Source organism: Panulirus ornatus, chromosome 17, assembly GCF_036320965.1.
Source record: "Panulirus ornatus isolate Po-2019 chromosome 17, ASM3632096v1, whole genome shotgun sequence".
NCBI lineage: Eukaryota > Metazoa > Arthropoda > Malacostraca > Decapoda > Palinuridae > Panulirus > Panulirus ornatus.
This window is the reverse complement of record NC_092240.1, coordinates 14,313,143-14,329,681: the sequence shown is the minus strand read 5'-3', so window position 1 is coordinate 14,329,681 and position 16,539 is coordinate 14,313,143. Positions and strand designations below refer to the sequence as shown.

The window sequence follows — 16,539 nt, the reverse complement described above, 5'->3', positions numbered from 1 at the left end:
CCCCCTCACATATACACATACACACACACGCGCGCACAAAACCTTTATATTTTCAAACCAGCTTGATGATGTACGCAGCGAACAGTTCTTCGAAAGATGTAAGGACAGAAGAGCTAGAAAACATAACGTGAAGTAAGCAAGAAACTTTTTAGAAAAATTATAAAGAAGTGGTTTTAGAGTAAAAGAGTGGTGGATGACTGGAGCGAACTGAATTATGAGAATGTTAATGTGGACAATACACAGAAGTTTGAGATGCTGCATGATACTAAAATTCATTGATGGGGCCCAACGAATGTACGCAAATCCCTCCTCGCATAGTATAGAAAGGTGATTGTAAATAGGTAATTACACACTAAAGGGAGAACATCTGGAATGGAAATGTGTAGTCAAGAGGTGCTTAGGTAGAGGAAAAATAGAAATGTCCCAGAAGAGGCATTCAAGAGAGAGAGAGAGAGAGAGAGAGAGAGAGAATGCTGACAAAAAGCAAAACCACGAGAGGGATCAGATCAGCCTAGAATGGGAATCACCATTCCCTCTTCCAGCTTAAGTAAACCGAACTGAATATCATCAGAAAACACCTTAGGCTGAAAGTTTAATATACAACTTCATGGGGAGCTGGTGAGGGCAAATGGAAAGGTAGGTAGGTACATAGAATCCCCAGACCGCATCAGGGAAAGCAACTCTGGTATTCTTTGTAGTGGTGGAGACAAAACACCCACAGGAGGAGTTACGCTCCAAACCTCATATGCCCAGAGGGGTGGACGATGAGAAGGAGGGACAGAGAAGATTAAGGCGAAGGGGGAGGTGTTGGTAGATGGCCCACTCAAACAATACACAATGGGAAGAAAAACTATAGAATTGCGTAGTGGTCTTGATGATGAATGATCTTCCAAAGAATTTTAATGAACCAGAGCGAATGTAGAGAGATTATAATGAGGGACCAATCAGGATGGTCCATGGAGCAATGAGATATTCAATTTCCAGAGATAAGAAAGCTCTAATAATGTGGCATTGAGCAATGATGAAGGGATAGACTGGAAGAACGTGGACTCTTACTGAGAAAGAAAGAGTTATGAAGACACATTTTCTTCGAGTCTTTACGGGAAACTATCCTGTGGCAGCACCTGTCTCTGAGCACACTAGAATCAGAGGGGCTGATTCACCGTCAGTCATTCCACGATTTTATCTTCACGCAAAATGGCATAGGAATAGAGAAAGTGGTCTAAATACACCGTTTGAATATGTAACGCTCAAGATTATGTTGCATACGAAGACTGTAAAAGGAACAGATGAAACCATCCGCAGAGAGTAGACATTATGATCGTGGAAACTACAGAGAGCTGAGCTATTTCTGTGGGAACATGAATTGGGTTAATGGAGTTCAGTAGACACGGTCAAGATTATTCTTGTGGATGGTGTTGGGACATCTTCAAATGAAGAAATGGGAACATGGGTATCTTTGGCTTCAAATGCTGGGGGACAACTTAGAATATGTGAGATGTGTGTTTCAGTAATATACGTCAGAAAGGTGAAGGAGGTTAGTATTACAGATGGCACTCTTGCCAGCAAAGATTTGAGAGGTTTAAGAACAAGAAATGAGTACAGTAGGACAAGGAAGGAGGGATAGAGAGACTCTATGAAGGATACATAGGACAAGGTAGGAGATCAACTTTTCTATAGCTTCAGCAGGTCTCAATCATCAGTTAAAGAACAGTCAGCCAGGCTAAAGGGATTCAGATGGAAGAGTTCGAGTGGATAAGATACGCGAGGAACTAAATGACATGTTCAAAAATGTGATTACAAGGGAAGACATTTGTAAAATAAGGGAAGAGATCTCTGAAAACCACAGCAATATCAAGAAAAGACCTAGAAATGTAGACTTAAGAGCCTGTAACCCAATACGACCAGATTGAACTTTCTCAGTACGTGTTCAAGAAAAGTGTAGGTACACTTGACAAGCTACTTGGAACGTTCAAGATGTCGCTGGAGGTAATTAATGTGCCATGAGAATGGTAGAGGGCAATTTTCTTACAGATCTAAGGAAGGAGACAAGAAAATTGTCCCAAGTTACAGACCGTTCTGCTCTCCCTGAGGAATGTCGTCTGCAAAATTCTGGATATGATAATCAGAAAACGATTGGATGATTTTGTTTTTGTCTTTTTTTGCGAAGGAGAGGTCAAATGTTACGAACCTTCTATAATTCTATGATAGGGTGATCTCTGTTTTAGACAGTAGGGATATTTGGATGGAGTGTGTATGTACCTGGGGTGCCGGAATTGTAAATCGACACCGTACCGCATAGTAGGTCGGTGAGGAAATTGGACTCGCTGGCAGGAATTAGGTGGGGAGACCCCCTCCAGTGGATGGAAGATTGTCTCAGTGGAAGGAAATAAAGGACCCATGTCAGAGGAGCCCACGTCAGTGTGTGTGTATGTGCGTAAACTCCCACACCCACGCATACGCTCACACACACACACACACACACACACACACACACACACACACACACACACAAGTTTCATACGGCAGATGTATATTAAATAACCTGAAAAAACACCGTACATTGTGTTACGTTAAAGAATATGCATTTCCATGGAAATAAGAAGATCGTCCAGTGCATGAATCAGACCATCCCGTTCCCAGGGAGACAGGTTGCGGGAATCCTCTTTGTGTGACCAACATGTGTAATGGATTAGTTTTTTCTTCTTCTTCTTCTTCTTCTGACAACGAGTACGCTGGGGAAAAAATGATGGCTTCTGAAGGCCCTTCAGTCAGCGGCAGTCTGGATTACTTAAGATTTACATCACTCACGTTAATGATGAATTTGATTGCGTTTGACTGCTCGAGCACGACGGTTGCGGTATTTGAGCTGGGCGGTGATAGCGGGACCTTGAGCACCAGGGTTCGACCCGAGATCGAATCTTGAGCAGGACCCTTCTAATCACGCCGATACGACCCTTGAGATCGACGGTGATCTTAGATCCTTGAGAAAGACGTACGACATTTGAGCTCGATTCTGATCGAACCTCGAACAAGACGGTTTCGGCCCTTGAGCTCGAAGGTGATCGAACCTTGAGCACATCGTCGTTAAGAACCTTGAGTAGATGGTCTGACCCTTTAAAGGCCAACTCAAAGGTCAGGCAATTATACTCAAGGATACCATCACATCCAAAGCATCGAACCATCATTTTCAAGCGGAGTACCGTCGTGTTCGAAAGTCGTACCGTTTTGCTCGAGGATCGTATTGTCATGGGCTAACATTGTACTGCCGTGGTGGTCAAGGGCCGGGCCATCATAGCCTGACATCGTACCGTCGCCCTTGCTCAAGGGCCGGGCCATCATCGTCTGATATCGTATCGTCGCCCTTGCTCAAGGGCCGCACCGTCATGACCAAACATTGTACCATTCGCATCCAAGATACTGAAAGTCCTATGTACCACAGCAAGTGTTTGGATCTGTAATATATTATAACCCGAACGGTTTTTTTAAAGAAAGTCCAAAAATCACTTAATTTCTTACAGGAGAAAATTAAATGATAATAATAAGTAAAATTAATAAGTATTTCCCCCACACTAGGAACCAGTAAATTTAACACACGTTTGGTATAGGATCCTCACTGATTGTGTGTGTGTGTGTGTGTGTGTGTGTGTGTGTGTGTCTTTCCGCCCTGCAGGGTATCGGAGAAGACCTTGCATTATTAGAGTGGCTGGGCGGCCCCTTCCTCTCCCTCCGGCACCTGCCGGATCACCTGCTCACCTGGCCAGGTCCTCCCCCATATGCCACGGACTGCCAGAGTTGTCGTCTGTAAGACGCCTCTATCAAGGCGTCACTTAAGGGACAAATTAGAGGCGTCAGAGGAGTGAGGGTGAATGGCGTATCTAGGTCCTGGGTAGACGAGGGAAGAGGGTCAAGCGATGGTGTGCGCCTGCGCAGTGAGGGGAGGAGGTTCATGTATACCCCCGGCGCGTGCAGGAACACCAGTTGCTGAGCCGCCGTAAAGGGCTACGCACGGACACTCTCTCGCCATTCCTGGGGCCATACGTACGCCTCACACTTGTGAACGACTTTTACGTCATTTCAAAAACTTTTCTTTTTATTCCTCTCTCTCTCTCTCTCTCCCTCCTTCTTTATTGACTCGGATCGCGTACCCAGTCGGCCTTATAACAATCATTTCATGGGCTCTGTGGTTAAGGAGAGGTACATTTCGAAAATAAAAAAAAAAAAGTTTTCGTACGGGAGACTTACTACGAATAACCGAACTTCGTAAAATCGGGCGACAGTGTATAGTCATCGCTTATCGCACAGCCGAGGCGAGGTGGGATAGATAAAAAAAAAAAAAAAAAGATAGGAAATTGGGATGTGACCTTTTTCTGGAAAGCAAGACAGTGATTAACAACAAACTTATATACAAATACATATATATATTTTTCTCTATTTTGTAAAGTGAGTGCAGGTACAACAAAGCATCTTAATCAAAGATATATGTTTATATATAAGTGTATATATATAAACATATACATATATATATATAGTCTAAGCTACTCCATTACCCAGCATAAACCCATCAAGACTTCATCCTCTTCGGCCACGGACCTCCCAAGGTATGAAAGAAGACCATGTGCTTTGTTGTAACGTCGTGATTTCTTGTCTTTGATACCCATATATATTTTTAATGCTTCGTTACTGAGATCCGTAAGGGGGAAAAAGTTTGTGTTCAGTAACAGATGTATAAATTATCTCCTGTTATTTTCTTCCAGAGAAGTTCATACTGATAATGTACCAATGTTCTTCACACACAAACACACACACACAGATAAATATATATATATATATATATATATATATATATATATATATATATATATATATATATATATATATATACATAAAATGTTGGTTTGAAACTGCATGTGTATGTGTATATATGAATGTATGAAATTATCTGGTTATTCAAATTGGGTCTATGAACAGCTCAACACAATTTCATGCGATGCAGTATTTTTTTTTAATAGATTTTATGTAGCTAATTATACACATACAAACGATCTCTCTCTCTCTCTCTCTCTCTCTCTCTCTCTCTCTCTCTCTCTCTCTCTCTCTCTCTCTCTCTATCTACCTATCTGTCTATCTTTCTATCTGTCTATCTATCTATCTATCTATCTCCCGTCTGTGAGAGTCTGCCTGGAGAAAATCATTCGTAGATAAATATACCGAATTGTAGAAACAATTAAGTATATTTATCTACGAATTATTTTCTCCATTTCTCAGTTATTTCAGCTAACCACTTTCCACTTTCTCTCTCTTTCGTTTTATGCTACGCACACACACACACACACCCACACACACACACACACACACACACACACACACACATATATATATATATATATATATATATATATATATATATATATATATATATATATATATATATATATATATATATATATATATATATATTTGCTGATAACCACGAGGAAAATGAAACTCAAGTTCCCGAGTGCATTTTCGTGTAATGATCACATCGTCAGGGGAGATACGCGAAAGTGCACTTGAGAACTTATCGTGTTTCATTTCCCTCGTGGTTATCAGGATACTAGATCATGTTCACCATTGTGAACTATTGATATATTTATTTATATATATATATATATATATATATATATATATATATATATATATATATATATATATATATATATATATATATATATATATATATATATATATATATAATAATCGAAATCTGATTGGAACATCACAAATTATAAACGATATTCCACTATGAATATCGCTACGATGCGGCTGCATTACTCTCATCATGTAAGTGGATTACATGCGGTATAGAATCACCTTTGATGTATGTGAGGAAGTCTAAAAGTAAGAGTGTTTGTTAAGGAAGTCATGTGGTATCAAATGACGGATTTGTTTCGTTCACTGTGACCTGGAGGCCGACGGCAAGACGATCTCGGCCTAGAGATGCCTCCAGTATGTATGATCCTCTCAACTTGATAGTGCGCAGATGCCATGTTGAGGACGACCGTCCTGATCAAGAATTGTATGCCGTCGTTCTCAGGGGCGGTGTACCGTCGTGCTCAAGGGTCGTACCGTCGTTCTCAAGGGAGGTGTACCGTCGTGCTCAAGGATGGTAGGGTAAAGCTGACATGCAATTATCAGATTTGATTTTGTCTCCTCTGTTTTTATAAGATTTTAGGTTATTAACAGAAATGAATAAGCTATGTTCCATGAAGGTGCGCGTGTCTATGTACTATGTTCGTATTCATATACCTCCGCGTTGTACAGTTAGGTTCGGTAAAATGCTATCTGCTGGCCATGTGCGCCTGTTGGGAAATGACCCCGTTGCTCACCAACGTGAGATGAAGGGTATTCGAGTACATAGTATTCGAATAGGTATTTCCTATTAGCCAGGCCCACAGCCTAGCGGTTAGCATTCCCGCCTCTTGCACAGGGGTCCCGGGTTCGATCCTGGCTGTTGGAGGTTTGTATGTTCTATGAAGTTGCGCGTTTCTATACACTATGTTCGTATATATATATATATAATCATTATTATATATATGTATATATATATATAATGTATATATATATATATATATATATATATATATATATATATAATCATTATTATATATATGTATATATATATATAATGTATATATATATGATCATCTGTTAAAGGCTCAACGTTTCTATGGTCCGTATCATCTGCTGTTGAATACTATCCTTACACCATTGTAATATTCCCCCTGAATATTCTCAAAAGCCTCGGATGATCACGTAACCTTACACCCTGTAAACCTTTCTCCAGGTGAAGCTTAAGTTCCTGCGCTACTCTGTAATCCACTACGGTGGAAGGGGGAGGGGTTTTTATTTTCGTAGATGGGGGGAGAGAAGGGGTGGGGGGTGGGGGAGGTTATCTATCTTTATCAGGGGTCGTCTTCCTGGAGAGGACCTTGTCTTTCTCTTATCTATTTCTGAGAGAGAAGGAGTGGCGCGGTCGGTTTTCTACATAAGCGTATGGTCTTAGAAATATGATGCGTTATTAAAGCAGCAGCAGTCTTTCTCTCTCTCTCTCTCTCTCTCTCTCTCTCTCTCTCTCTCTCTCTCTCTCTCTCTCTCTCTCTCTCTCTCTCTCTCTCTCTCTCTCTCTCTCTCCCCTCACCCAGCATACATCAATACAACGCAAATTCAACAGGAAATTAGCAGACGTGCTCACTCAACCCCCCCCCCCCCCCCCCCACCACCCCAGCGCCGCACTCGCCATATAACAGAGCCGAAATTTTCTGACCTTCCACCAGAGAACGGAAGAGGGGAGGTCACACACACACACACACACACACAGAACCAACATATGAATTGCGCTTTGGCCACCACTCCCGCCTGCTGTGTAGCACTATGATCACCACTTGGGTGAGGTGACCAATAGCCATTGACAATGTCACTAAATTGGGCTGAGCCAAACGATGCAGCTTTGTTCGTGCCGTGTGACGCAAACGCTCAATACTGTGAACGTCGACGTGGGTTAATACACTCGAGCCTCGATTTACGAAATACGTTAATTCATCTTGTTTTTTTATTTCGTTGAGTGAAGCAGAATGTACGATTTTTATTCTGCGTGTATTACAGGAGTTAATGTCGGTGGTGCAATATTATTTACATAATGATATATAATGAGACATATTGTATCCATAAGTGTCATGTGGCGGATAATGAAACATATTGTATTCATGTCTCATGTGGCGTATGATGAGACATATTGTATTCATGTGTCATGTGGCGTATGATGAGACATATTGTATCCATAAGTCTCATGTGGCGTATAATGAAACATATTGTATTCATGTGTCATGTGGCGTATGATGAGACATATTGTATCCATATGTTTCATGTGGCGTATAATGAGGCATATTGTATCCATGTCTCATGTGGCGTATGATGAGACATATTGTATCCATAAGTGTCATGTGGCGTATAATGAGGCTTACTGTATCCATGTCTCATGTGGCGTATAATGAGTCTTACTGTATCCATAAGTCTCATGCGGCGTACTATGAGACTTATTGTATCCATAAGTTTCATGTGGGGTATAATGAGACATATTGTATCCATGTCTCATGTGGCGTATAATGAAACATATTGTATCCAAAAGTCTCATGTGGCGTATAATGAGACCTACTTTATACATAAGTCTCGCGTGGCATGTGAGCTAATGGCACAAGCGTATCTCCTGTGCCCATTTAGGTAATGAGTAGTCTTATAGCCAATTCATAATACTAAGTAACGAATTATGGATGGGGGGGAGATGGCTGTGAGAGAGAGAGAGAGAGAGAGAGAGAGAGAGAGAGAGAGAGAGAGAGAGAGAGAGAGAGAGAGAGAGAGAGAGAGAGAGAGAGATGCATGACATTTCTCTGAGTCTTGTTTAACGTTAATCTCAGTAAGATGGTGATAGTTGACCTTCTACTTGATCATGTGGTCCTGATGGGGAAGCAGTCTTGTGTGTCTTGAAGATAATGTTGATTTAACTGATGATATTCATTTGTCTATCTGTTTATCTATTTGTGGTTTTGTACCGGGAATTATATCTTTGAAGGAGTTCTGGTGTTACTCATGGCCTTTCTAAAGGCTCCTACAGCCCAAGACTGCGCTACTTGCAGGAGTAAGGTAATGTACGTTACTATGGGGTGAGAAATTCTTTAACGGGAGACTGTACGTCCGACGACGCATATATATATATATATATATATATATATATATATATATATATATATATATATATATATATATATATATATATATATATATATATATATATATATATATATCCCTGGGGATAGGGGAGTAAGAATACTTCCCACGTATTCCCTGCGTGTCGTAAAAGGCGACTAAAAGAGGAGGGAGCGGGGGGCTGGATATCCCCCCCTCCCATTTGACTTTTCCAAAAGAAGGAACAGAAACTGGGGCCAAGTAAGAATTTTTTCCTCATAGGCTTAGTCCTCTGTCCTTAACGCTACCTCGCTACGCGGAAAACGGCGAATGCATGAAAAAAAAGAAAAAAAAAAAAAAAAATATATATATATATATATATATATATATATATATATATATATATATATATATATATATATATATATATATATATATCCCTGGGGATAGGGGAGAAAGAATACTTCCCACGTATTCCCTGCGTGTCGTAGAAGGCGACTAAAAGGGAAGGGAGCGGGGGGCTGGAAATCCTCCCCTCTTTTTTTTTTTTTTTATTTTAATTTTCCAAAAGAAGGAACAGAGAAGGGGGCCAGGTGAGGGTATTCACTCAAAGGCCCAGTCCTCTGTTCTTAACGCTACCTCGCTATCGCGGGAAATGGCGAATAGTATTAAAAAAAAAAAAAAAAAAAAAAAAATATATATATATATATATATATATATATATATATATATATATGTATATATATATATATATATATATATATATATATATATATATATATATATATATATATATATATATATATATATTTATATATATATCTGTTTGCGTGTGTGTGTGTGTGTGTGTGTGTGTGTGTGTGTGTGTGTGTGTGTGTGCATAAACAAAGTTAAGAAACGGGACAACACAAATGTAAAATTCGCTCACCGTGACACACACACACACACACACACACACACACACACACACACACACACACACACACACGCAAGCAGTTGTATACAACATGCGTTTCATTTGCATAACATAACAGTGGCCCAGCTGGGGTAACGAACAGCATTCAGCTACAGGACAAAGGCCTCCACTGCCAGACTCAGGAAAATATATTCATAAAACACCTTCAGGAGGAATATCCGTCAGAATACCAGTCAAAGAATTGGACCGTCAGATTCTCAACTCAGTACTCACGCGAGATTAGATATATATTTTTTTTTTTTTTTTTTTTTTTTTTTTTTCATACGATTCGCCATTTCCCGCGTTTGCGAGGTAGCGTTAAGAACAGAGGACAGGGCCTTAGAGGGAAAATCCTCACCTGGCCCCCTTCTCTGTTCCTTCTTTTGGAAAATTAAAAAAAAAAAACGAGAGGGGAGGATTTCCAGCCACCCGCTCCCTCCCCTTTTAGTCGCCTTCTACGACACGCAGGGAATACATGGGAAGTATTCTTTCTCCCCTATCCCCAGGGATAATTAGATATATATATATATATATATATATATATATATATATATATATATATATATATATATTTTTTTTTTTTTTTTTTTTTTTTATACTTTGTCGCTGTCTCCCGCGTTTGCGAGGTAGCGCAAGGAAACAGACGAAAGAAATGGCCCAACCCCCCCCATACACATGTACATACACACGTCCACACACGCAAATATACATACCTACACAGCTTTCCTTGGTTTACCCCGGACGCTTCACATGCCTTGATTCAATCCACTGACAGCACGTCAACCCCTGTATACCACATCGCTCCAATTCACTCTATTCCTTGCCCTCCTTTCACCCTCCTGCATGTTCAGGCCCCGATCACACAAAATCCTTTTCACTCCATCTTTCCACCTCCAATTTGGTCTCCCTCTTCTCCTCGTTCCCTCCACCTCCGACACATATATCCTCTTGGTCAATCTTTCCTCACTCATTCTCTCCATGTGCCCAAACCATTTCAAAACACCCTCTTCTGCTCTCTCTACCACGCTCTTTTTATTTCCACACATCTCTCTTACCCTTACGTTACTTACTCGATCAAACCACCTCACACCACACATTGTCCTCAAACATCTCATTTCCAGCACATCCATCCTCCTGCGCACAACTCTATCCATAGCCCACGCCTCGCAACCATACAACATTGTTGGAACTACTATTCCTTCAAACATACCCATTTTTGCTTTCCGGGATAATGTTCTCGACTTCCACACATTTTTCAAGGCTCCCAAAATTTTCGCCCCCTCCCCCACCCTATGATCCACTTCCGCTTCCATGGTTCCATCCGCTGACAGATCCACTCCCAGATATCTAAAACACTTCACTTCCTCCAGTTTTTCTCCATTCAAACTCACCTCCCAATTGACTTGACCCTCAACCCTACTGTACCTTATAACCTTGCTCTTATTCACATTTACTCTTAACTTTCTTCTTCCACACACTTTACCAAACTCCGTCACCAGCTTCTGCAGTTTCTCACATGAATCAGCCACCAGCGCTGTATCATCAGCGAACAACAACTGACTCACTTCCCAAGCTCTCTCATCCCCAACAGACTTCATACTTGCCCCTCTTTCCAAGACTCTTGCATTTACCTCCCTAACAACCCCATCCATAAACAAATTAAACAACCATGGAGACATCACACACCCCTGCCGCAAACCTACATTCACTGAGAACCAATCACTTTCCTCTCTTCCTACACGTACACATGCCTTACATCCTCGATAAAAACTTTTCACTGCTTCTAACAACTTGCCTCCCACACCATATATTCTTAATACCTTCCACAGAGCATCTCTATCAACTCTATCATATGCCTTCTCCAGATCCATAAATGCTACATACAAATCCATTTGCTTTTCTAAGTATTTCTCACATACATTCTTCAAAGCAAACACCTGATCCACACATCCTCTACCACTTCTGAAACCACACTGCTCTTCCCCAATCTGATGCTCTGTACATGCCTTCACCCTCTCAATCAATACCCTCCCATATAATTTACCAGGAATACTCAACAAACTTATACCTCTGTAATTTGAGCACTCACTCTTATCCCCTTTGCCTTTGTACAATGGCACTATGCACGCATTCCGCCAATCCTCAGGCACCTCACCATGAGTCATACATACATTAAATAACCTTACCAACCAGTCAACAATACAGTCACCCCCTTTTTTAATAAATTCCACTGCAATACCATCCAAACCTGCTGCCTTGCCGGCTTTCATCTTCCGCAAAGCTTTTACTATATATATATATATATATATATATATATATATATATATATATATATATATATATATATAAATATATAGTGATTGGTTGTCAGTGAATGTAGGTTTGCGGCAGGGGTGTGTGATGTCTCCATGGTTGTTAAATTTGTTTATGGATGGGGTTGTTAGGGAGGTAAATCCAAGAGTTTTGGAAAGAGGGGCAAGTATGAAGTCTGTTGTGGATGAGAGAGCTTGGGAAATGAGTCAGTTGTTGTTCGCTGATGATACAGCGCTGGTGGCTGATTCATGTGAGAAACTGCAGAAGCTGGTGACTGAGTTTGGTAAAGTGTGTGAAAGAAGAAAGTAAGAGTAAATGTGAATAAGAGCAAGGTTATTAGGTACAGTAGGGTTGAGGGTCAAGTCAATTGGGAGGTAAGTTTGAATGGAGCAAAACTGGAGGAAGTAAAGTGTTTTAGATATCTGGGAGTGGATATGGCGGCGGATGGAACCATGGAAGCGGAAGTGGATCATAGGGTGGGGGAGGGGGCGAAAATCCTGGGAGCCTTGAAGAATGTGTAGAAGTCGAGAACATTATCTCGGAAAGCAAAAATGGGTATGTTTGAAGGAATAGTGGTTCCAACAATGTTGTATGGTTGCGAGGCGTGGGCTATGGATAGAGTTGTGCGCAGGAGGATGGATGTGCTGGAAATGAGATGTTTGAGGTCAATGTGTGGTGTGAGGTGGTTTGATCGAGTAAGTAACGTAAGGGTAAGAGAGATGTGTGGAAATAAAAAGAGCGTGGTTGAGAGAGCAGAAGAGGGTGTTTTGAAATGGTTTGGGCACATGGAGAGAATGAGTGAGGAAAGATTGACCAAGAGGATATATGTGTCGGAGGTGGAGGGAACGAGGAGAAGTGGGAGACCAAATTGGTGGTGGAAAGATGGAGTGAAAAAGATTTTGTGTGATCGGGGCCTGAACATGCAGGAGGGTGAAAGGAGGGCAAGGAATAGAGTGAATTGGATCGATGTGGTATACCGGGGTTGACGTGCTGTCAGTGGATTGAATCAGGGCATGTGAAGCGTCTGGGGTAAACCATGGAAAGCTGAGTAGGTATGTATATTTGCGTGTGTGGACGTATGGTATATACATGTGTATGGGGGTGGGTTGGGCCATTTCTTTCGTCTGTTTCCTTGCGCTACCTCGCAAACGCGGGAGACAGCGACAAAGCAAAAAAAAAAAAAAAAATCTATATATATATATATATATGTGGATCATAGGGTGGGGGAGGGGGCGAAAATTTTGGGAGCCTTGAAAAATGTGTGGAAGTCGAGAACATTATCTCGGAAAGCAAAAATGGGTATGTTTGAAGGAATAGTGGTTCCAACAATGTTGTATGGTTGCGAGGCGTGGGCTATGGATAGAGTTGTGCGCAGGAGGATGGATGTGCTGGAAATGAGATGTTTGAGGACAATGTGTGGTGTGAGGTGGTTTGATCGAGTAAGTAACGTAAGGGTAAGAGAGATGTGTGGAAATAAAAAGAGCGTGGTTGAGAGAGCAGAAGAGGGTGTTTTGAAATGGTTTGGGCACATGGAGAGAATGAGTGAGGAAAGATTGACCAAGAGGATATATGTGTCGGAGGTGGAGGGAACGAGGAGAAGAGGGAGACCAAATTGGAGGTGGAAAGATGGAGTGAAAAAGATTTTGTGTGATCGGGGCCTGAACATGCAGGAGGGTGTAAGGAGGGCAAGGAATAGAGTGAATTGGAGCGATGTGGTATACAGGGGTTGACGTGCTGTCAGTGGAGTGAATCAGGGCATGTGAGGCGTCTGGGGTGGACCATGGAAAGCTGTGTAGGTATGTATACACGTGTGTGGACATGTGTATGTACATGTGTATGGGGGGGGGGGGGGTTGGGCCATTTCTTTCGTCTGTTTCCTTGCGCTACCTCGCAGACGCGGGAGACAGCGACAAAGTATAAAAAAAAAAAAAAAAAAAAAAAAAAAAAAAAAAAAAAAAAAAAATATATATATATATATATATATATATATATATATATATATGTATGTATATATATCATCCCTGGCGATAGGGGAGAAAGAATACTTTCCACGTATTCCCTGCGTGTCGTACAAGGCGACTAAAAAGGGAAGGAGCGGGGGGCTGGAAGTCCTCCCTTCCCGTTTTTCATTTTCCAAAAAAGGGAACAAAGGTAGCCAAGTGAGGATATTCCATCTAGGGCTCAGTCCGCTATTCTTAGTGCTGCCTCGCTAACGCGGGAAATGGCGAACTATGTATTAAAAAAGGAGAGAGAAAAAAAAAAAATATATATATATATATATATATATATATATATATATATATATATATATATATATATATATATATATATGTATATATGCACAGAGTGAGAGAGAGAGAGAGAGAGAGAGAGAGAGAGAGAGAGAGAGAGAGAGAGAGAGAGAGAGAGAGAGAGAGAGAGAGAGAGAGAGAGAGAGAGATGGCTTTTACAAAACATGCTCTCGTCAAAGGCTGCGCCTGGTGAAAGGAATTTTGTGACAGAAAAATCCAACAGAAATGTGTGTGGGCCCGACTCTTTAAGGGAAAATGTTTATACAAAAAGGAAAAAGACGAAGAGAGAAAGAGAAGTCCACAGCTTAGCTGTTCAAGGGAAGAAGGAGGTTTGATAATGGCCGATCCTTGAGCGGCGCGTCTCCACATAGAAACTGTGGGAAGCAGCAGCCAGATGCGCGTGCCGTGGGTCCAAGCCATTGCGGACGGGGACGTCTGCAGGCACCTCACAAGAACAGTGGCAAGAAAATAATACTAGTAGAACAGGGAGAGAGAGAGAGAGAGAGAGGGAGAGAGAGAGAGAGAGAGAGAGAGAGAGAGAGAGAGAGAGAGAGAGAGAGAGAGAGAGAGAGAGAGAGAGAGAGAGAGAGCAGGAACATAGCGGCGTACAGAAGGGGAGGTGGAAGTGATGTGATGCCAGAGGTGATAAGACAGAAAGTTTTTGATTCCGCTCTGGTTAACAGCGAGGTGGAGGAGGAGCCATCCCAGAGACATAAGCGCGTGACATACCAGCTCCCAGAAAAATGATTACGACTCCACAAGCATAATGATACTGGTTATATGGGGGGTTTCCATGCTAAGAGTTGGAGGATATCGATATATCCATCATGTTTCTGCAATTTGAGGGTTGAATTGTGTTCTTTTTCCCCCAAAATTGAGTAGAGGGCAGTGCTTAAGTCCACTCTCGTCGAAGACCAGCAATTGCAGAGGCTTTGAAAACGGTTCGGTGACACCCAAACACCCGCTCACCATCTCTGGCGGAGTTTTCAACTGCTTGACAGTTTCTTCGTCGTCTCCGGATGTTTTTTCTCTTAAGTCCCTGTGGCTGACGCCTTCACTCGTGAACCTGAACGCCTTAATTAAAGGGGAAGATATTAGGTTCAGAAGAAGGACCCACGCAAGCGAAGTAGACTGCCTTTAAAGACGAGTAGTCTCAGCGATGGCAACCGAGATGAAGATTTCTCTCAAGCTTTTTTTTTTTTAAGAGGCTCCGTGTCGGGGACCACCTCTCTTGGACGCAGTGGTGTCACATCGCATCGCCTTGATCAGGTCTAACACACCCCGTAGGGTTATACACACTTCCCCCCCTCCACTGAGGCTGACGCCATGGGTGTTTCTCCAGTCGTGGTGTGTGAAGCTCTGGGACAACCCCGAAGCGTCGATCGCCACAATCTCCAGGAAGGAAGAGCGGGGGACACGATCAACCTCACTCTCACCAAAGAGGTTCGGAAAATAGGTAATTTTTCTTCGTTTCCAAGGACAACCGGAGGGATTGTAGAATAAGAATTACTCTCTCTTACCCTACCCATCCCAGGTCCTTTGTAACTGTCTTTTGGTATTTCATTGTCTGGTATGGAGGAACGATTGATGTTCAAAGCTGCCGATCACGGACCAGAGAGTGCACCGAAGTTTTACGATCGCTAACGCTTATTTTTTTTTTCTTATGTTGCCCATGACTGTGGTCAAGCCTTGGTCGAATCTCGGGTTCTCCTGGCGCTTTCGGATGACTGAAAGGGAAGTCAGTGGGTCTCTATTGGCTCTGTCCTCAGAGTGTGGCGTCCACCACCTTCGCAGTCGCCAGTAGAGAATGATGTCTGCTGAACATTCTCGTCTAGTGATTGTACTGTGTTTGCTTCCTCATTTCGACCTCACTTGAATTGCTCACTGTTTTCGGCAGCTTTGAGTCTATTCTGCCACTAGCACACTAACGTCTGCTTCAGTAAGAGATGGCTGTTCTTAGTGATCCTGATCTGTATATATATATATATATATATATATATATATATATGTATATATATATATATATATATATATATATATATATATATATATATATATATATATATATATATATATATATAAATTTAAATAACTGTTGAGTACTGGCACCTGATGAGATGGATTGTTTCCATGAAACATGTCATGCCACATATATAGAAAAATTGCGTTGAAGGAAATTGTATGAACTGCTGAAATTGAAATGCGATTTAACCTTCATATCTATGTATCCCCTGGGGATTGGGGGGAAAGAATACTTCC

The 16,539-nt window shown here is 41.6% G+C and overlaps 1 protein-coding gene across 1 annotated transcript in view; it reads left to right on the top strand.

Annotated features, from left to right (window-relative positions):
* Positions 1–4,000: 4,000 nt before the first annotated feature.
* The window catches only part of LOC139754459 (uncharacterized), a 413,997-nt gene continuing 401,458 nt past the window's right edge, over positions 4,001–16,539 (top strand). Inside the window, exon 1 of the mRNA XM_071671732.1 lies at positions 4,001–4,601. The gene's annotated coding sequence lies outside the window, so the exon portion shown is untranslated. The remainder of the gene's footprint in view (positions 4,602–16,539) is intronic.